The sequence below is a fragment of the Meleagris gallopavo genome, chromosome 4 (assembly GCF_905368555.1).
Source record: "Meleagris gallopavo chromosome 4, MGAL_WU_HG_1.1, whole genome shotgun sequence".
Taxonomy (NCBI): Eukaryota; Metazoa; Chordata; class Aves; order Galliformes; family Phasianidae; genus Meleagris; species Meleagris gallopavo.
The window spans coordinates 34,735,758-34,757,797 of NC_139407.1; the positions used below are offsets into that span (position 1 = coordinate 34,735,758).

The 22,040-nt window shown below is 37.3% G+C and overlaps 1 protein-coding gene across 4 annotated transcripts in view; it reads right to left on the reverse strand.

The window, feature by feature from the left end:
• SYNPO2 (synaptopodin 2) overlaps positions 1 to 22,040 on the reverse strand; it is an 89,695-nt gene that overhangs the window by 48,848 nt on the left and 18,807 nt on the right. The window lies entirely within an intron of this gene.

The following is a 22,040-nucleotide window of genomic DNA, read 5'->3' on the forward strand; positions in this document are numbered from 1 at the left end:
TTGAAAACCTCTAGAGATGTACTCAGGTTTTTATAAGACCAGTCTCATGAGCATATTACTCAATGTCTTTATACTTGGTGGTCTCGTTATGCCCAGACTGTAGCAGTTCCCATTTCTCAAGTATTCGCCCTTTCAAATTTCTTTTCTCAGAGTGAATAAAGATTTCTGGTAATTTCTTGGACAGTCTTGAGTGTTTGTTTCAAGAGAAGAAGAGTCTTTTTGGGCTTGGATTAAGGATTTTTTTTTTTTTTTTTCCATACTAGTCTCACAGATTTCACAGATTCTCAGTGTCTGACATCAGCGTGATCTTCAATGACTTCTGGCAGTGTATGTTTGTTTGTTGTGCTTGTTGTTAAAATGGAATATGTAGACATCATATATAATGACCACAGGGTAAATGCGGGAGTATGTATGTCTTTCACCTTACTGTTCTTGCTTTCCTGTGATATAGGAAAAAAATTATGATAAAAGTCATATAGGATTATCATGAGATATATGCATAAAACCACAGCTGACACTATTAAAACAGTACTTTAACTACTAACTCTATCTTTAGTCTTATGGAGGCTTTTTAAGTAGTAACTGACTGCTATATGGCAGTGAAAGAATAACTGTACGTCAGAACTATACTTGCAGGATATATTCTGAGATCTTAGTGAAGAGCTGACTTTCTTGTTCAGCCATGCAAATACTGAACATTTGGACAGAGCATCATAGTTTTCTTAAATTAAGGAAGCTGTATTTTTATTATGAGAACCATGTTACATCTTTGCCTCAGTGTAATCCCAAGGATTACTGTTTGTCTGGTCTCTCTCTTCACCATCAGTTTCTCTTGACAAGTTCCTGTGATCCCCAGGACACATGAGGCTGTAATGTGACACTATGTGTATGTTTTGAAAGAGTGAGAAGTGCTTAGATTGTGGAATTGGGATTTGTGTATTTGCAATATGTAATTATGCTATTGGAGTAGGTGTCAAAGCACTGTAACCAGCTGCTAACTTGGTGATATACTTGTGATATTGACCTTCTTACTGCCCGTTACTGTTATAGTACTAGTGAGCTCAGCAGTCTGTGTACTTTTACATTACATTATTAAATGCATCTAATGTATTTAGTTATAAGTCACAGTTATTCAGTAAAATCTGTGCTGTACTGAAAAGCCCCATACTAAACACTGTTCAAAATCTGCTTGCCATTCTGAATCTATGTATCATGCTGATCAACACCTGAAGACCCAAATATCTGTCTGAACAAGATAAACTACCTTTGTTATTAAAACTAGGGTGGTGGAGTTCAATATTTTTATTCAACCTTGAGTTATATTACTTTATAGTGAGGTGATATGTTGCATCATTCCAGTGCTTGAAGAGCTTGTCCAGAGCATTTGCCTTTTCATTGCATTATATGGACACGCAACTTGGTTTCAGATGTCAACATCTCATTAGTTATATAGACATGTTTATAGTCAAAAAAAGACTAAATGTCATTTTACTCTTGAAAAAAAACACTTGTGTTTCATCAAATGAATATACTGACTAGTTCCCCATTTACCGTTAGATCTGAAAGGTTGAGATTTTTTAAATAGTAAATGCTGGTGAAGATCTGAGACCCTGCATATCACAACTTCTTGACTACTGATGAAGTTTTTTTTTTTTTTTTTTTTACTTCCTTGCTTGGGTTCATACACTGTGCCCATTGTACAAAGCAGTATAGTGTAGTTATACTGTGGTTCAAACATTTTAGTTTAATGAGATAACAACAAAGGCCTTCACTCTAATTACATGATATTTTAATGGAAAGCCTTTCTGCTAGTACAAAGTTGTATTCTTAGGAAGCAGATGAGACTGTTTTCTCATTACAGGTTTCCCAAGTCAAATTGTATTACAGTCTACTTGTCAAGAGAAACTAAATTGCTCCTTTGTGGCTTTTGCTCACATCTGAAGCAGCAGAGGGCAGTGAATACACTGAAGAAAAACTAAAATGCTTTATTGTAGGAAGATGGTTGTTTTCTTTCCTTACAATTGCACTTTCTAGTTGTACTTTATCAGAAATGGCTATTGTTGGGCATGTGCAAAGTAAATTGCAAATCTGTGTAGTTACTATGATGACTTCATAACTTTTTATTTAATGGTTTCAATATATGCACTATTAAATGAACTGTGTTTATCTTTTGTGTAAATTGTACTTGCAAACCAGAGTGTTGCTTGCTACGCTGTTTATGCATTTTAAAACTATCCTATGAATATTTTTAGTATTTGTTTTGGTATGCAGTAAAAAGGAATAGAGAAACATGTCAGAGAGAAGAAGAAAGGGAGATAAGACCAAAATTAAATCTCAAGAAAAGTAGCATTGAAGACGCAATGATTATATTATCTACTGCTACAGTTTGGGGTAGATTTCTTCTAATTTGCCATATTTGAATTTATTTTGATAAAACTGAAATATGAAAAAAGAAAACTTGGGAATTTTTCTTATGAAAAAGCAGACACTTCCTACAAAATACTGATTTTTTTTTTTTTTTAAGTCTTAGCTTTCCATAGAGCAATATTTTGATGTAAAATCTATAAAAAAGAAAAACTAAGCAACTATACTAAAAGCTGTCCTGAAGTAAGTTCTGATAGAAATATAGCCTTATTCTAAGACATTATTTGTATTGCCCATTAGAAGTACTGCTATTTATTCAGGCAGTACCATTTTCATATTTCTTAATATGAATTTTAGAGTCCCTTTAAGCTAATGGTAATAATTAGAAACTTGATGTTTATATACAGACGTGTGTTTATATATATCAGCTATATCTACTTTCTTCCTTTTTTTTTAATTTATCCTAAGTTCATTCTGATACAGCAGTTTTTGTGCTGCTTTGCCTTCTGATGTGTTATTTGATGTGGGGCTTTCAGGATTTTCACCAGTGCTTGTAAGTAGAAAAAAAAATCCCTTTGGAATTGAAAACTAGCTGTTGTCATTAATGACAGCTCTCCTGTGAGTTTCTTTATCTCTTGCACAAAGCATGTCTTATTTTATTGCAACAACATTCCAACTTTGATAAGACAACTATTAACGTTTTACTCAAGGAAGCCAGTGAAGGATTTCTGTTACAATGCTTTCAAGTCATTTATCATTATTGTCTGGCTGTACTTTGCAAGGTTAGGTCCTCTGGAAAGTTATATGTTTTAAAAAGTAGCATTCTACTTTGACACTAAAAAGATATTTCCAGAAGTATTGCAGGCTTATATCATGATTCCACCATGACTCACTTCTTCCATTTTTTTCTATTGAAGAAATGTTATACAGATAAATTTGGCTAATGATAACTAACTGGGTGTGAATGCAGGCATTATGAAAAAGCAACATTCAAGATGATTTAGAAAATGGAAGACAAAGTGAAATAATATTATTCATTAGAATATTGATGACAACTACAATTTTGATGGAGTAAAAGTCGTAAGTTGATAGATATGGTGTGATTTTTTTCGGAAATCAGTGCACTGTGTAATCCCTTGATATGCGGGTCTGTTTGCACCTCAGTGCTCACCTAAATAACCTTACTGGAAAAAGGGGGCAAGTCTGCAGACCTTATCAAATCTGTAGTTGCCACAGTTACAGACTGGGCCATACAGAACCATAGAAAGATAAACAGATCTTGAACTCTAAATATAGCTGCATTACATCTTTGGTTTCTTTTTTTAGTTGTTGTTGTTTTGTTGTTGTTGTTGGTTGGTTGTTTTTTGTTTTTTTTTTGTTTTTTTTGGAGGGGGGGAGGAAGAGTGCCTTTAATATAAATCCTTTAAAATAACAGCCAAAGCAGAACCAAGTTACCTCTGTGTTGGAGAAAATAGCATAAAAAATAAGTATATGTGTTCTTCTCTGTAATAAAGTAGTATGGAGCTCTTTGGAGTTCATAAAGTCCACACTGATTTTATGTGAGAAGGCAGCAACCAAAGGAGAGCATACAATATGATTTTCTCCCATCCCATTTGGGGCAATGCAGGAAGTTATATTCTGTGCTAGTGGGGATCCTGCAGCCATCTTACAAATATGTTTGCTTTAGTAAACCTGTGGGTGACTATAGCAAGGTCTGGTTATGAAAAGTTAGAATCATATAGTTCCCAGTGTTTGTATCAGTACATTTTTGCCAAATAAGTTAATTGACCTTAGAACACTTCATGTTTTTGGGATTGTAATTACCTTTTCAAGCACAGCTAATATGAACTAAGTGGCAGAATGATTTAATGAACAAGAGTTTGGTTGTTTTTTTGTTTTTTTTCCCTGACCCAAATTCATATCTAATACAGAGAATCTGGAGTGATTCTTAACCTCAGCCTAATCCCTTGGAAATGCCAGTTTGCCTCACATTTGGAGAATGCTTCAGCATTGAGTCATCTCTAGTGAGGAGGCCCTATATTGAGAGAAGATTGAAACTGAAATATTGGAGGGACAGCAGGCAGGAACATTCAAAGAACCTTTGAGAATCTCTTGCTGTTACTGCAATTACGCAGCAAGGTGTGTGGCGGGGAGGGGGGAACCAATGCTTCCTTGTATGGGTAACTCAAGGCCAATAACTATTTTGCTTAGCAGTGCTCTCCATTCACTTGATCTGTATCTAGACCTGCTCTGAGAAGCCTTGTGTCATAATGGCAGTGCTGGCTTACTATTTAGACAGTGTAATACTAATAGTTTATTTCTGGTGGAAATAGAGGAAGGCATGAGGATCATTACAGCTAGTTGTTGGTTCTTTTTCCCCCGTGCTAATGCAAGCCAGCATGCAATATACACGATTTTTGCCTTGCAGAAACAAAAAACCATGAGCAATGTCATGAAGGCAGTCTCCCTATCATCAGACATGGAGTAAGTTATTATTCAGAAATCTATCATGTCAAAGTACCAAGAGTTTTTAATTGTAAATTACTTCGCTAGTGTTCGAAGGACATATGGAAAGTTCTAGCCAATCTCTGTTGCCAGTTCAAGCCAATACTGCGCTACAGTATTGTGCTTAGTAGAGCTGAGAATGAGTTCTTCGGGTTGTGAACTGGAAAAATATTCCACTTTCTTCCGGGACAATGTTTGCTCTCTGCATTTCATTCTTGCCTACTGCCACACTCAAATGTGATGAAGTGAGAAATCTTAGACAGATATCATGAAATTTTCTTAAAATCAATCACTCTGGAAAAGGAACATCTGGTTCTGAGTAGGCTAAATCTATGGAAGAGATCAGAAATGGAATGACATCTTAGAGCAGAGCTGTGTCTTAATGTAAACAAATTACTCTCCTATTTGCTTTGGAACTCTGCTGTCCCAAGCCAACTATGAGAACAAACAAGACGTTAGTTATAACCAGTACAAAAGTCCCTTAAGGCAGTCTACTGTGAAGAGTGGGTCTGAAAGCCGCTGCCATTGTCTCAGCCTAAGCTATTGAGTTTTGTTTAATTTAAAAGGACGACGTTCTAATTTTAGTAAGTTTTAAGTAGAATTGTGAGAACTCAAAAGAGGATTGAATTTCTTCGGTCTTAAAGAAATTACTATTAGCTTTTTGTCTTTAGAGGAAGTTTAGATTAGAAGAATGTTGATGAAAACTTTGGCATACGTTCCATAGTCCTTTCTATAGATTATGAGATCGTCAAATAAGATGATAAAGTTTATTCTTAGTAGAGTCTGAGAAAGAGGTGTTGTAAATGCCATCACATAGCTTACGGTCATTACTGAGCTTCCTGCCACATCTGCAAGTACAGTAAGCCATCAATAGGAAAATGTATCTTTACTCAGATCCTACTTGTAGAATTTAGCCTTTCCCTTGCTTTTAAGTTTAAGCAACTCTAGTTACTTTTGTTGAGTCAGTAGTGTATCTTTCTTAAAGAGAAAGGAGTGAGCCCTGTAACAAAAGTCCTCTTTTTTTTTTTTTTTTTCCCTTTTTGTGTTCAGACTAGATTAGAAAAGCTGAAGTTTGGCCTGAAATCTCACTGCACACCTACAGTATAATAGCCAAGCAAAGAAATCTTCAAAAAGTCTCTGGAGATGATTATCCTAAAATATAAACTTAGTCATTTAAATTCCGTGTGCTTCGTGGCCTATGCTTTTTCTTTTTTTGTAAAGGATGATATTAATATCATTGAATCATAGAATGGCCTGGGTTGAAAAGGATCACAGTTGTCATCTAGTTTCAACCCCCCTGCTATGTGCGGAGTTGCCACCACCAGACCAGGCTGCCCAGAGCCACATCCAGCCTGGCCTGGAGTGCCTCCAGGGATGGGGCATCCACAACCTCCTTGGGCAACATGTTCCAGGGTGTCACCACCTTCTGTGCGAAAAACTTCCTCCTAATATCTAACCTGAACCTCCCATCTCAGTTTAAAAGGAGGGCTTGGAAACCCTCCTCACACCACTCCCCACACCCTCACCTAGAGGCTCATGGTCCTGGCAGACATGGGAAGCCTGACTATGTGGGAAGACTGAGGCAAGGTACTCATTGAGTACCTCAGCTTTTTCTATGTCTGAAGAAGCCAGCTCCCCATTACCTTTCATCAGAGGGGGAACACTCTCCTTGGCCTGTTCCCTCCTACCTATGTACTTGTAGCACCCCTTCTTGTTATCTTTCACATCGCTCACCAAGTTCAGCTCCATCTGCACCTTGGCTTTCCTAATCCTATCTCTACACACATGGACAGCAGCCCTGTATATGAATTTCTTTGTGTCTTATCTCCAAGTAAAACAGAGTTAACAGATCACTTTTCCAGTTCTTCCTTTCTCCACAAAATAGAGGTACCACCTCTTAGGTGAACTTACAGTATCTGTATTGGATGTTTGAACAGGTTGGATTGTTATTTTAATTGAATTTTGAAGGTAATTTTTTCATCGGAGTATTTTTTGACCTTGTATATCCCCTTTTGTGATGTGCTCTTAAGGCAGACAGATTAGATATTGAACAGATATTTTATTCTACTGTTACAGTGAATGTGTTGAGCAACGTTACCTGTCCTATGTAATTCTGTGATTAGAGAACATGCCAAGATCTCCCAATCCTCAAATAAGTGACTTATCCTGATGATCAAGAGATTTATTGACTTTATTTTTGACTACTTATAACTACTTAAACCTATGAGGGAGAATTTCTCTCTCAAGTAAGAGTAGAAAAATGTGGAGTGCAAAGACACTCAACACCCATGCACAATTTCTGATCATTTCAATTGTTGCCAAAAAGTAAATGGTTCCAACAAATCTGCTTAGAATTGAACATAACTCAATGCTGATTTTTCTGAAGCAGGCTATAAAACTAGGTTATAATTCCAGTCTGAATTGCTCATAGCTCATATTCTGAGTTTCAGTAGAGTGGGGCTTACTGTTTGTTATACATATCCTACCTCACTTCCCCTTGGAATTAAAAAAAAAAAAAAAAAAAAAAAAAAAAAAAGGAAAATGGTTGTGCAAACCAATAACAGAAATAGTTTCCTTCAGTAGGAAACTGTATTGACTGGATATCAGTAGTACTTGTTCAATTTCCCCACTTTACAAAATACTGTACAAGAAAAAGCAGGTCTACAGGAAACTCTTGACCATGTCATACACAGTAGAGACTTTGTTTGGGAGGCTGATTCCTCACAGTGCATTAAAGCTAAACAGCAGGAGATAACAAGTAAGTCATGTAAAGAAGCAAAGCAAGTTGGCGAACTTTAACATTCATTAAATTATGTACAAAACTCATCGTTACTTCATTAGTATGGCTTCTTTCTCTTCAGATAAATCAGATAAAAGCAAGCAGCCTTGAAATGTAAGGAAAAGCTTGCAATGACTGCAAAGGGAATAGAATCCGCCTTGGGAACATTAGTTTCACATTTGGATTAGAGATATGTAAACAATGCTTTCCAAACTTTTGTGTAAGCTTCCATTGTGGTAATTTTCAATGCTCAAACAACTGCAGTTAATGTTACATGCAGCGTACATTTTCATATGTAACTCTGTTCAGGTACTCAGCTTTAGAGAAAACAGTGCTGTGAGTTTCTTTGAAGGGACTGTCCTGAGTTATATCCTCAGCAGCAGTTTCAAATTGGAGTGTGCAAGGAACTTTGGAGAAGTATTCTGGATAGAATTAATTAAAGAAAATAAATCCTCCCTGAGATAAGCACGTGAGGATACCTCAGTATAGGTGTTACTATATTGTCCCAAAATGTTTTTTCAGTGCATGGTTTCAGCAGCTTCCCAAAAACACCACAATGCCACAAACTTGGAGAAATCCACTGGCATGTTTATGCTGAAATATCTGTAGAGGCAGAATTCTTTTGCTTTAGAGACACAAAATTTAGTGGCTGTTTACTGTCTCCTAACCCTGGTAAAAGCAGGGCTTTATTGAGGTTCCCATGCCATAAAGGTCAACAATGTTACTGCCTGAAGGTACCGAGCTATTTGGCTACTTTCTTCAGCAACTGATGACCTATGTGAGATGCCCAAGACAGAGGATGCTTACATGGCTCATAGCTTATACCTTTACACTTTCGAGTTGGAGAGGATTTAAGCCTTGTTCTGTGGTAATATAGTTAACACAAGAAATAGTGAAGAAACCAGCATAGTATGAAAGGTAGAAAGGGCTAAGGCGATCTAGGCCTTGATGTTGTATTATATGAAATAACTAAAGGCGTCTGTTCCTACACAGATATTAGCAATGGCTATGCAGTCAGTGCTTATGCACTGGTGAATGAAAGGTCTAAATGCAGCCTCTGTTATGAATTTTCTTTCTAGAACCCAATTATTTCCCAGACAAGAACAGTTTTGCTGTTCTGCATGTTCATTCACCTCTGACCTTCTCATATCTTCCTTTCCAAGTCATTTATTTTCCCCTAGGTGCTTACACACACAAAACTGCAAGAAAGCTGACAAAAACCTGGTGTTTAGGACCTGCCTGTGTGAATAGCAAGCCATAATAGCAAGTTCTGAGGGGCATGTGAAAGTAAGAACTACTGCAGTGGGCTGATGAATTTAGACTTCAGGACTGGGCTTAGGAGGAAAGGAGGAAGTAAACTTAAATTTATAATTTCTTGAACTGTAACATGAGAGTGGGATAAAGTTGTGATTATTTTCAATTGCACACTCTGCTAAAGAAATATGTTATTTTTGTGGCATGGAGTTCTTCATGTGAATCCATCTTTAAATGTTGAAGGTAAATGATAATGAATGATAAAACCTACTGCTCTGATTAATTGTGCAAAATAACTATTATGATTCTTCTGAGTGTACTTTCTCCATGTCTCCCTTTTTAAATCTTATGAAAAGATCTGGGAATTCCCAGATTCCTCTAAATTCTCGTGGCTGGGATGACAAAGCATGTCTGTACCTGGATGGCCCTGGATTTCTACTATAGAAACCTACCTTTTTGAAGTTATTATCTCTAGGACTCAACAATTCCCTGGTGGTTTCTGTGAAGCTGTTCTGTGTTTTCTATTCTGTCCTGTTCCTTCTCTAGTACTTGTAGGAGTTTAACGCTTGAAATCAATTTAAGAGATTAAGTTTAGAACTCAAGCTATGATTCTTTCGTAAATACTTGAGACACTAAAATGTTGTGCTCACTGCACTGGTATAGGGAATACCACCAGTTTTAAGTTGTATGGTCTCATATGATTATATGAAAAAAGCTTGGTTTTGTGGCAGTTTAATGCATATAAATAATCTTTTAAATTTCTTTTGGCTCTATTTTATGCTTCAGTATTCTACAGGAATGTAATTATGTACTGTCTAGTAGTTATATTTGCTGTGGTTTACCCAAGTGTTTCAGAGGGAATCTAATTCTAAACAGCCTTTGCATTAATTAATGTTCATCTATTTATACAAATTATGTGCTGAAGCACTATGACTACTGTAGCATACCATATGCCACTTCTGACTGAGAAGGTAGATAAGAGTCAGTGTACAAGAGCTGAAGTCAGCCTCAAAAGATCTGAAAAACAAAATTCCCTACAATTTTTGAGGAAAAAAGTTCTCTCATATACGTGAACAGCATAACTGTCCAGGCTCTGTTGATTTTATGTTTTCACGGTTAATGCCCATACATTGTTGAATGTATATTCTACAGATGTCACTGTAGTACCTGTGGAAAGATGCTTGTTTTATAATTCCAACTAATGTTAAAGTTTAAGAAATTGAAGACGGCAGCTCTATCTTGTATGGGTATTCAAAAAAGGGAAATAGATACTATGCTTATTTAAATATGAACTTTCTAATACATAGCTTCTGCAAGTCGCATTCCAAAGTCTCAAGTAACTGAAATGAAAACTTAGTTTTGCCTTCTGTGTATATGCCCATGTAAACAATTTGCATTCCCAGTGATTCACATTGAAATTGAATGAATTAAAACAAAAATCCTGGCAAAATTCAATTAAAATTGCTCTGTTTCACTTAGTTCCACCTGGAAAATGGAAAAGAAAAACAACAACAACAAAAAAAAAAACAGTCATTTCAGCTCATTTGAAATTGAGTGAAGGTGCTTATTTGGGGAAAAAATCTGGACTACTATATACTATGCAATCTACTGTGGATATTTGACATTCCTTCAGGTGATCCCATCCACAGGAAAACTTGTTTCCCACAGAAAGTGAAACCACAATTTTAAAAACAGTATTAAATTACTGGCTTTAAATTGTTTAATTATTTTTAAAGTTTTTTTTTTTTTTTTTACATTTTTCTAATTCAGAATTCAACATTCAGACAATGTAACTTACTCTTCATAGTCATGGAAAATTATTAAGATTGAATTTCTTTCTGGGATTCATTATGTATCACTCTCTTGTGATTCAGTGTATAGAAGTATTTCTGCACCTAGAACTACTAGGGTTTCAACAGATTTTATAAACTGTAATGTACTTTACAGTGGCAACACTGTTTAGACTTCTTATATGAGGAATTTGCACAAAAACTACTTGTGAGTAGTTTTTCCTTCATAACATTGAGAAAACTCACATGTGCTTATGGACAGATAACAAACTAGAAAATCTCTATTTTGATCAGTGTTTTATCAATTGAGTCTTCTGCCCACATCTTTAAAGAAGAGGCTTCTGTGTCTGACAACTTTAGGGGCATGGGAGTTCAAGATAATTTTTGTGGCTGTGCTTAATATATTTAGAGATTTTGTTCTGTATGCTGTAATTAGTCAACACTGATTTAGAAGTGGATTTCTTATTGAAAATAATCATTCAAAGATATCTACTGTGAAAGTCAGAAAAGCATATATAAGTATCTGGTACTCTTAAGTAAGAAATAGCATTCAGAATATTTCTTATTAGAAGCTGGAAGTAGTAACTGTAATAACTTAGGTATTATGATCATGCTGGAGGATCTCACTTCCATGTTACTTGAAATCTTTCATACTTTTCCCCAGTTCTTGTTGAAAGGACTGAATATTCAACAGTGGTGATTTTGTGATCTCTGGAATCATAGTCACCAATGTTGAAAAGACCTACAAAATCATCCAGTCCATGCATCTATATCACCAATAGTTCTCACTAAACCATGTCTCTCCACGCTGCATCTAAATATTCCTTGAACACCTCCAGAGTTGGAGACCCCACCGCTTCCCTGGGCAGCCCATTCCAGTGCCTGACCACTCTTTTGGAAAAGTAGTATTTCCTGATGTCCAGCCTGAGTCTCCCCTGGTGCAATTGAGGCCATTCCCTCTAGTCCTATCACTGGTTACACGAGAGAAGTAACACTGCTGGCTTGTGTTCAGCTGAGCATTGACCAGTACCCCCCAGGTCTGTTTCCTCTACAGTCTTCCAGCTATTCTGTCCCAAGCCTGTAGTGTTGTCTGGAGTTGTGGCCAAAGTGCAGGACCTGGCACTTGGTCTTATTGAACCTCATCCCATAGACTTCAGCCCAGCTATCCAGCCTATTCAGATCCTTCTGTAGGGCCTTGCTACCTCCGCACAGATTGACACTTCCAGCCAACTTGGTGTCAGCTGCTACAAACTTATCAAAGTTGCATTCAGTGCCCTCATCCAGGTCATCAGTAAAGATATTGAAGAGGACAGGCCCCAGTACTGACCCCTTGGGAGCACCACTTGTGACCTGTTGCCAGGTGGACATGACTCCATTCGCCACCACTTTCTGGGCCCAGCCCTCCAGCCAGCTCCTTACCCATCAAAGGCTGTAACTGTTCAAGCCATGGGCTGCCAACTTCTCCAGGAGAATACTGTGGGAGACAGTGTTGAAGACTTTGCTGAAGTCAAGGTAGACCACATCAACAACCTTTCCCTCGTCTACCAGATGGGTCACTAAGTCATAGAAGGAGATCATGTTGGTCAAGCAAGACCTGTCCTTCACAAACTCATGCTAGCTAGGCCTGATTCCCTGGCTGTCCTGCACGTGCTCTGTGATCTCCCTCGAGACAATCTGCTCTATAACCTTCCGTGGCACCAAGGTCAGGCTGATAGGCCTGTAGTTCCTTTGATCCTCCTCATGGCCTTTCTTGTAGATGGGAGTTACATTGGCAAGTCTACAGTCTTCTGGGACCTCTCCAGTTGACCAGGAATGCTGATAGATGATGGAAAGCAGCTTGGCTATCACCTCTGCCAGTTCTCTTAGCAGTTTCAGATGGATCTCATCTGGTCCTGTGGACTTGTGGCAGTCTAGGTGGAATAGTATGTCTCTGACTGTTCCCCCTGAACTGCGGGGGTTTATTCTGCTCCCCATCTGAGACTTCCAGGTCAGAGAGTAGAGTACCCTGAGGATAACTAGTCTGACTTTTAAGGATAGGCATAAAGAAGACATTAAGGAAACTCAGCCTTTTGCTTATCCTCAGTGGTCGCATTCCTGGCTGCATCCAGTAAAGAATGGAGATTCTCCTTGGTCCTCCTCTTCCTGTTGATATATTCTAAAGAGTTTATTGTTCTTTTTGACTCCAGTGGCCAAGTTGAGTTCAAGCTGTGCTTTTGCCTTTCTAATTTTCTCCCTGCGCATCCTAACAACTTCTGTGTACTCTCTCTGAGTTGCCCATCCCTTCTTCCACAGGAAGTAGATTCTCTTTTTCTCCTGGAGCAACAAGAAAAGCTTCCTGTTCATCCATACCTGTCTTATTCCCCACTGGCTCATTTTATAACTCAGGGGGGTAGCATGTTTCTGCACCTTTAAGACTTATAAGAGGATGGCTACTCAGTCCTCCAAGACTGAATCCCAAGGGACCCTCCCTACTGGTCTCCAGAACAATTCTATGTCCACCCTCTGGAAGTTCAACGTAGCAGTTTTGCTGTCCCCTTGCCTGGGGTTCCGTAAGGAACTGAGGACTGTGATACTTCATGGTCATTTTTTCCAAGACAGCTCCCAGCCTCTACATCTCCCACCAGACCTTCTCTGTTTGCAAACAGAGAAGACTTCAGTCTTGGAGATTTTAGTCTTTAGAAATGTAAAATTCCTGGATAGGATTTTTTTTTCCAGGGTTTGGAAAGGTGCATAGAGGTTAATGTGAATATAAAAATTCAAGCTAGCATTATCAATCAATTTATGTAAGTATCTCACTGGACTGAGTCATCTCCAGTGGGGTTTCAAAAACTTGAATCGATGCAAGGCTTGTGTTTGATCAGAGCAACTGCTCTAGAAGTAAATGATGATGCTAGGACTGAGAATTTAAATGAGAATCACAGAACTATGAATGTTAATAACTGACTGACTTTTATTAAAGCATTTGTGAAGATCTGAGAGAACAAGACTGAAACCAAAAAAACTTTCTTGTGAACTCTAAACAATTAAACTGCAATGATGAAGGTAGTGATCACCCACAGGCCCTTGTATCTTTATAATAACATGGCTAAACTATTGTCTTATGTTGAACAGACCTATAATCTTACTGATTTTGTCATAAAATGGATATAAATCCAGATTAGTTCTTTACAGTTCTATTGAAATGATTATACAGTTACTTTTGGTGGTGACAGTTGTGTGTTACCTTCTCTTTTTTTCTTTTCATGACTTGTCCAATTTCCCCAGAGAGCTTCTCAATTTTTTCTCTTGCAATATCTGTTCCTTTCTGTTTTCCTCCTCTCCCTCCTAACCATCTGCTTTTGGGGGACTGGTAGGGGCAGGAATAGCCACTCTCTTATACTCTCTTATAACTACAGGGAAAATAAAAGGCAATGGCAACGTTTACTTCTGAAGAAGAGGGTGGGAGATCCAGCTTATGGGAAAATATTATTTAGTTCTTGGATTTAAAAGGAGAATGACCACTCCTCATTCAGGACGAAGGCTTGTGTTTGCAATAGTTGTTCTTAACAGCACGTATACATGATATTGAGGGAGAGTACAGAGGAAAATCTCTAACAGAGTCAATGCTGAATATTTTCTTCTTGCTTAACTCACAAGTCAGATAAAGCTTCACACCATGCATTCTCCTATATATAATGGTCTTGTGCATGAGTTGAACTAAGGAAAATAAACAGTCTCTACTCCTTTCTTTACTGAGATTCTTACTGCAAGTGCTAGGATTTTTCTGTTTTACTTACAGGCAGGACACACATAAGATGCAACATATGTATATGAAACAAATGTTCGACAAAAGGAAAATATTTGTAACATTTCATACTTTAATTCTTGATCTTATTTTTGATCTTGCTTCAATTTGACAGTTCTGTACCTGGTTCAGGGCTTGAACTGTGACAGAGAGACAGAGTTCAAGAAAATGTGACCAACATAAAGATGGATTAGCATAGTCTTAGAAAAGGCTTTTTGTGTGCTTAAGGAGAGCAGGCAATGCACTAGTACAGAGTTACAAAAATGAACTTGTTTCATGTGGCTTTAATCAAAGCTGGGATGTCTGGAATTAAGGGTCATCACCCTGCGAGGCACCTTGAGAAGAACTGCTGTTTCAAATAAAGCCATTGCTGACATGAATGTGGATGGAAAGTTATGCTTTGTTAGAAACCAAGCATAACAATCAAACAAAACCAAAAAGAAATGAAAGAAAACCCACATGTCAACAAACTATCTCAATTTGCATTTTACACTAGTCATCGTACTTTAAAGGAGGAAGATCATTGTCCAAGAAAACAAGAAAATTAACTTGTTCATGTATATCTAATATTCTACAGTAATTATTCCCAGTAGTTCTCTAGCCAAGCCATAGTTGAAAAAAATGGCAAGATCTAGCCTCTACGGTATCCACATCATACTGCTCCCAAAGTCTGCTGCAGTGTCCTCTTGCCTTTGCTGCCTGCAGCAATAACACCAAGCTTAGGCTAATAAATCTGATTCAGAGGGGGAATGCAAAGGAGCTAGATTAGGCCAAATGGTAGCTATACATTTAGGTTCCTTGGAATCCAGATCTCAAAATAGAATTATATTTACTATTACGTGATGTGTAACAGAGAGAAAATAGAAGGAAACTGACACACTTCTTCCCAATACTTCCACTTATTTATCATTCTACGGGAGCTACCATGCATAGTGGTGAGGAAGTCCCAGCCGTGCCTAGGTGTTGGCTCTTTGCTCGAGATGATACTGCCAGTGCTGGTGTCAGCTTGTCCTAACTCTGTTTTCACTTTTGTGTGTGCTTCAGGCATATGAAAGCCAGTTACTTATGTTGTGAGATGTCACAGTCCTGACTTAAGCTGAGTAGCAAAATGTTCTGAGTACAAGCAAATAAAACACTTCAGGAGGGGCTCTTTCCAAATTTACTTGCAAAGGAGGAATTATATAGATTTTTTTTTTTTTTTCCCAGAGCGTTGAATACAATCCAGCCTATTGAAACTGCATGCTTAGAACATTCATAATGTATGAGAATTTGATACGCTCTTTACATGTAAGTGCCTTACTCTTTTGTGTGCAAATGTACTAAATCGGTAGTAGTAGCAAATTCTGTCTGAAAAGAGCTGCCAACGCACTGCTTTCTTTCTGGTCCAACAGACCTTTTGCAATCCTTATTATGGTCATCAACAAAGTTGCATCTGTGACTGTGTTCTAATACTGCACAGGGAATAAAGCTTTCTGTTATTTTGTGTCAGCTTGCAGTTACATACTGAATGCAAACTAAGCAATCTAAACAAAAACATTTCCTAAATAGGACAAGATGAGTACATTGGTTAATGCTGTTGAATCCAATGTGCTGTAGATTGCCAGAATATATTTTTGTTTTTACTTCTCCCTGCCAAGCATGGTTAAATACTGAAGCATACCATAACTGGATATTTCTATTTGTTATAAGTGTTATAGGTAATTTTTGTTTGGAACTGGCAGTGTTAATTCTGTTCAGTATATCAGTGCTTTTGAAGGTGTATTTGGCTGATAGTTATTAGAATACATAACATGTAAACTAATCCTTTTGTATTTTGTATGTGCATACAATAATATTGTGTGACTTGACTGTTTAAGCAGTTTATGTATTGGGATATAGAAGTACTTACACGACTCCTTTTGAAGCTGTTTTGGTTTGGGTGTTCTTTTGGATTGAGGGAGAGAAATAATATTAAGATTCTTTTGGAAACTTTTAAGTTTTGGGTTTGTTTTCTTGTTTTGTTTTGTTTTGTTTTTAAAGGATAGATGTTCAAAGCTGTCTCGACTGTACAGATGTGTTTGTATTATGTAGTCCAAACAGTTTCTTAGACCTTGCCCCCCCAGTGGCTGAAGTAAACTTATTCAATTGTATAAATGAAAAGGAATGTCATACTGAGTATCTTTGAAGGCTTGTGAACCAAGTTTAACCTACTGTTGTTATCATTTATATCTTTTTGTGCATACAGTGTGTGTAGCATACACATTTAGTTAAAAAACTGAAATTGTTGTTCTTCAGTGTTTGATAATCCTCACAATCTCAGATAGAACTGCCATAATGTAGCTTTCCAGTGCATTTATACATTACAGATTCATTGAAATACACCTGTGTAACTTTTTTTCCTTAAAGCACCTAGCACACAAAGGAATGGGAAATGTCAAACAAGATGTATATATTCCAGTAATGATTAAACAGTAGGGAAGCATAATAGAGCTGTTTCATAAGATAGGAATTTCCAGAAAAAAGGATGACTGATGTTTGGTATATGTGAATGGACAGAGAGCAGAATAAAGTAGGGTAATGCGTGGTTTAAGAGGTAACTAAGGTTAAACAATGCAAAGTATTTGAAGAAAGATTTTTTTTTGGACAAAGATTATTTAGAAGTGGATTGTTCACAGACAGAAGTTGCAATCTCATGTCCTTCTATATACCAGAGGAAGCTGGAGCACTACTCTGCAGGTGTTAAGAGTCTGGGGAGGGATGATGGAAGGTGAAAGATTAGATACGTTTCTGACTAGGTCTGTTTGGAGCTGATCCACTTAGTATCTCGGATGTGATGAGAGGCAGGTTTGAAGATAAAACAATGGAAAGTGGAAATCTAAAGTCATAAATATGTACAAAATGAGCTGTATTGGATGTCCAAGGTTAGATCCTGGTCTGTAATACTAAATGGCACTATTCTGTGTGGGCTCTTAATTCATCCCTACCCTTCATCGATTCTTTCTGTCTCCTGCAATGGTCACTGGAACTAAGGCTTCCACTGTAAGCTTTTGGCATAATTCCATTGATAGTAATCACTCCCCTGATTACATTAATAGAAAAGCTACACGTGTATATAGAAAGAATTTACTGGAACAGAACCATGGAAATCTATGGTTGCCAAATTTTTCAGCAATCTCACCCATGTTGCAGAAGTCTGAAATGGATTAAGGGAGAAGTTTTGAATAATATTTCTGACATCTTGTATTGGATTCCATGGATATTCTCTTCAAGAACACAACTTAGGACACTTAGATTACTAACACATACTGCCACTCTTGTTCTGTGCATCAGGCTGTTCTGTGTCATGCTGTTCACTGCAATTTTAATTTTAGATATTTCAAGATGTGTGCTGAAAAACGCTAGTTTATGAACGTGGCCATATTTGCCTGTGTACTGTCTGAAATGGACTAGGACTAGCTTGCCATTTCACATTTCAGCTGCTGGGAAGAATTAGGTATTTGTCAGCACTGCTGATCCATAACCAAAAAAGGCATTACTGTTAAAAAAAAAAAAAAAAAAATCTTGCAAGCATTTTCAGTTTCTATTTCTGATTGCCAAAAAAAAAAAAAAAAAAAAAGGAGCAAGCAATATTTTGGATTCTGAGTGTGGATATTTTCTTCCACAGAAAGCACATTTGTATGTATTAATTTGAACAAAAGTATTCTCACCAGTATTTCTGGAATACGTTCTGAGGGATTGTTCTTTTTTTTTTTTTTTTTTTTTTTTTTTTCTTTTGAAGAGGAACATTTAGATCTCTAAAATATACTGAGTTGGAGTTTTATTGGTGCTGTGTGCAATTTCATTGTGCTGGGGGCTGAGGATACAAAATAATGCTCAGAAGAACTCAGGAACATTTCTGTATTGGAACACTAAGATGTAGCATGGGAAAGGAGCAGGACTTCACTTTCAAATTGCAAGTTTCTTTGTCCTTAGTTCTGTGATTTTTTTTCAGTCAAACACATCTACAAAATCTACTGTCAAACAAAAACGTTCTAGCAGTCTGTAAATACACTCTTACATGTTCAAAAAAAACCCGCTTGTCACTATTTCAGGTGATACTTTGTAATTGCACCCAGCCTCCTCCTAAGTTTCTGTCTTTTGTATGAAGTTCTATGTCTGTTATAAACGAAAAGCAGGTAATTGCTTGCTGATGAATGCCTAAACCATTCCTGAACAAATTTAATCTACAGGCTTCAGGAAATGCTCAGGATGCTTCCTTTTAAGTATGAAAATTGCTCTCATTAAATCAATTAGTTGCCACTCAGTGGAAAAAATGATCTAGTGTATCTGAAGATATTAGTAGACTGTTGCTTTATATCTGCTTGATTAAGGTTATTTCCTGACCAATAGTTTGGATGGGATATTTTGAAAATCCAAAAGCATTCCTCTAGAGGAACCGTTATGGGTGTTCACAGAAGTCCTCTGCAGAGGAAAGAAGCAAAGGTGTGCTCACAGTTCTATACTCTTATACTGTTGCTTCTGTTTTCCTTTCATCCACAAACTAAAACAACAGTTCCTCAATAGGGAATTGGTTCGTTGTTGCATCACCAGCTCCTATGGATCTTGAAAAAATACCAGCATCAAATGAACTTAGCTGGGCCACTGCCACATGCAGTCTTAGATGTAATCATGTCCTGAAGACACTGCAGATGTGTTATGTAGTGGCTCATTTTACATAGCACTGATAACTCAATATACTGTAAAACAAGTCTTTGAAGACTGAATCCTGTGGTCATAGCCACTTCTGCTTTAGGGGGCCTGCTTATTTTACTTAGTTCTGCTGATGTAATCTAATTGAATTCAACTGAATTATTTCCTTCTTTCCTGTCTCCTGCCAGCCTTCTCCCTCCCTTAGCTCCTTGGCACCCAGGTCCAGGGCATTCCTTTAAAGAAGTACAGGCTCTATTTTGCAGTCTTTTGCAACATCACACCCATTGCTATCAGGTTGAGTGCTGGATAAATGTGAGGGGAATGTCCTATCCCACCAGGTCTCCCATTCACAGCAGCAGAACCCCATAATGTCCTCTCACAGCTACCAACCATGCAGGCCCCAACACTGAACAGCACTGTGGGGCAGTAACAGTTTTGCCCCTGCGTTTGTTTCTTAACATGAAGTCTGCAAGTATGTTTTTTAAAAGTCTATTAAAACTACCCAAATTCTGTGATTCTCTCTAGGCACAACTCGGTGCATTTGGTTCCCTCCTATGCAGTGGTAAATTATGGCTGCAACTTTAGGTCTCTTATCACATAAGGCATCTCAGTGCATATCTTCCTGAGCTACACTGTAAACAACAGAGCAGTCTGAAGCTATGCAAAACTCTTAGATTCTCCAAGAAATAAATACTTGCGATATATGCATGAACCTTGAGTCAAGATGTTCTTAGCTGATCGAGCATCAGCAAGATGGAAGGGAGGTGAGAAAGGCTTTAAAGCAATTTCTTCTTTTAAAATCTAGTGTTGTAGACTGCAGTCCTTATATGTATTTAAAAGAAGATTCAAGTGCAAGTAGTGTCATGACAATGTGAAATGTTTCACATTTTCCCGTAAACTTTCTAGGAAAAGAAATTTAAATAAATGGACAATCTTGCCAAAATACTGTTCTGTTTTTGCTTATGAAATGTGAAACTCCCATTGAAATCACGCAGTCGCTTTTTGTTAAATTCAGTCTGTCTTAGAAGGAACAGTCGAAAAAAGTTTCATAATGCTAAAAGCAGGAGAGATTAAAGAAATCCAATTGGCACATTAATTAAATGGCCTATATGTACATGTGCTTTTACTTCAAAGTGATCTCATGAAACAGTTATTTGATACTTAAGGGAACTCAGAAATATAGGTGCACTAAGGGCTAACAGTCAAGTTTGTGATTCTTGTCACTGCTCAGAGTGAAATGCCTGTGATTTATTAATGCAGAATATGCTTGGGACTGCAGAGTGAGAAGTGTCTCAATTTTATTCCTTCAGGATGGATTACAGCTTTAAGGCAAAATGGTATATTGTGTTCCCCTCCAGATAGTTCCAACAGAATTTTGACGGACACATGCAATATTAGCACGGTTGCCATTCTATTCTTGAGCACTCTAAGTAGACAAACCTCAGTTGTACAAAAATTATAACAGACTGTTCAGCAGAACTTTAACTGTCATACAGTAAATAGACTATCCAGTTTTTCTCATTTAGGGTTTAGATGAATGCTGTTTAAGAGTGGGCTACATACCAGACTTGTATAGTTCATAGCACTGTGTGACTATGTCTCTTGCTAGAGCAGCAATATGTGAAGTCTAAGATGGGGCTCCTGATGATGCAACGATCGCTTGAATACTGCCATCTTCTTTCTGATCAGCCTCCCCTTAGAATAACATGGCAAGCAAATACTGTGAGGTATGTGGCTACCTTTTTCATACATTATGCTCTGCTGAACATTTCAGTTGCCAAATCATAAATGATAATGGATGCTTAAGATGAAAAGGGCTTTTTTCTGTCCTAGCTTTGTTATATCCTTTAAGCCGTTAGGAGAACAATAAAAGTAATAACAACCATTTTTACTTGTAGCATTTGCAGTCTCTAATGTCCTCAGCATAGCTGTTTGTGTCATGAAAGCACTTTCGTTTTAAATAATTTTATTACTGTGAACAACTGGGCTTAGAGTGTTGGGGTTTTGAGTAGGTTCCAAGAAGCTGAAGTAAGAGGGGTGCGGTAGAAAAGTATCTGTGCATAGCTGAGAGAGTGATGAGTCCTGTGATCGCTGTGTTTTTCGCAGTCAGTGATTTGCATCAGTGGGTGAAGGAGCTTGCTTTCAGGCCAAACCAGAATAAACAATGTGTAAAGTCTGCATATAGGAGACTTCTGTCTCACGTGTAGAACAGAGAGGAGGGATAAATGTTTTATTTTTCCTGACTTTTTTTCCCTCTCCTTTTAGAACACTACTATATTATCTTGATTTATATCGTTCTGAAAAATCTGGTATTTTGCACTTTAAAACTATCCTTATCCTGCCCAAAGCAGAAAATAATTGGGTTTGATTTTATTAAAGTCCTTTCTGAACTTTTTACACTGTAGCTATTCTTCTCAAATGAGTCATACAATAACCATTCCTAGTTTGTAGCCAGATCTCCAAAGAAGCAGAGGAAAAAAGAAACAACTTCCTTTTAAGGGAATGAGACCTGTTTGTAATGATAAACCTCTCTCCAGTTCTATTTGAAGACATTCTCCATAACCCAAGAATTGATAGTTATAAAAACACTACCTACTCTATTTGGATTATAAAAACACTCATAGCTATAGAACATTGTTTAATGTTAGCCAAAACATCTGTATATACAGTCACACACAGGGATGATGTTGAAATTACACATGACATGTCAAAGCAGCATCTAGTTTACCAGAAATGCATAAGAAACGGCCTGGAAATTGTTTGATTTCATTTTACTTAATGTTTTAAATGAGTGAGTTTAACAAAGAAGTATTTAATATTCACATACAATATTATCCACATATAATAATATTGTCGGTGGAAAGAAAACGATTCAAGAGTGTATAATTGTATAAGT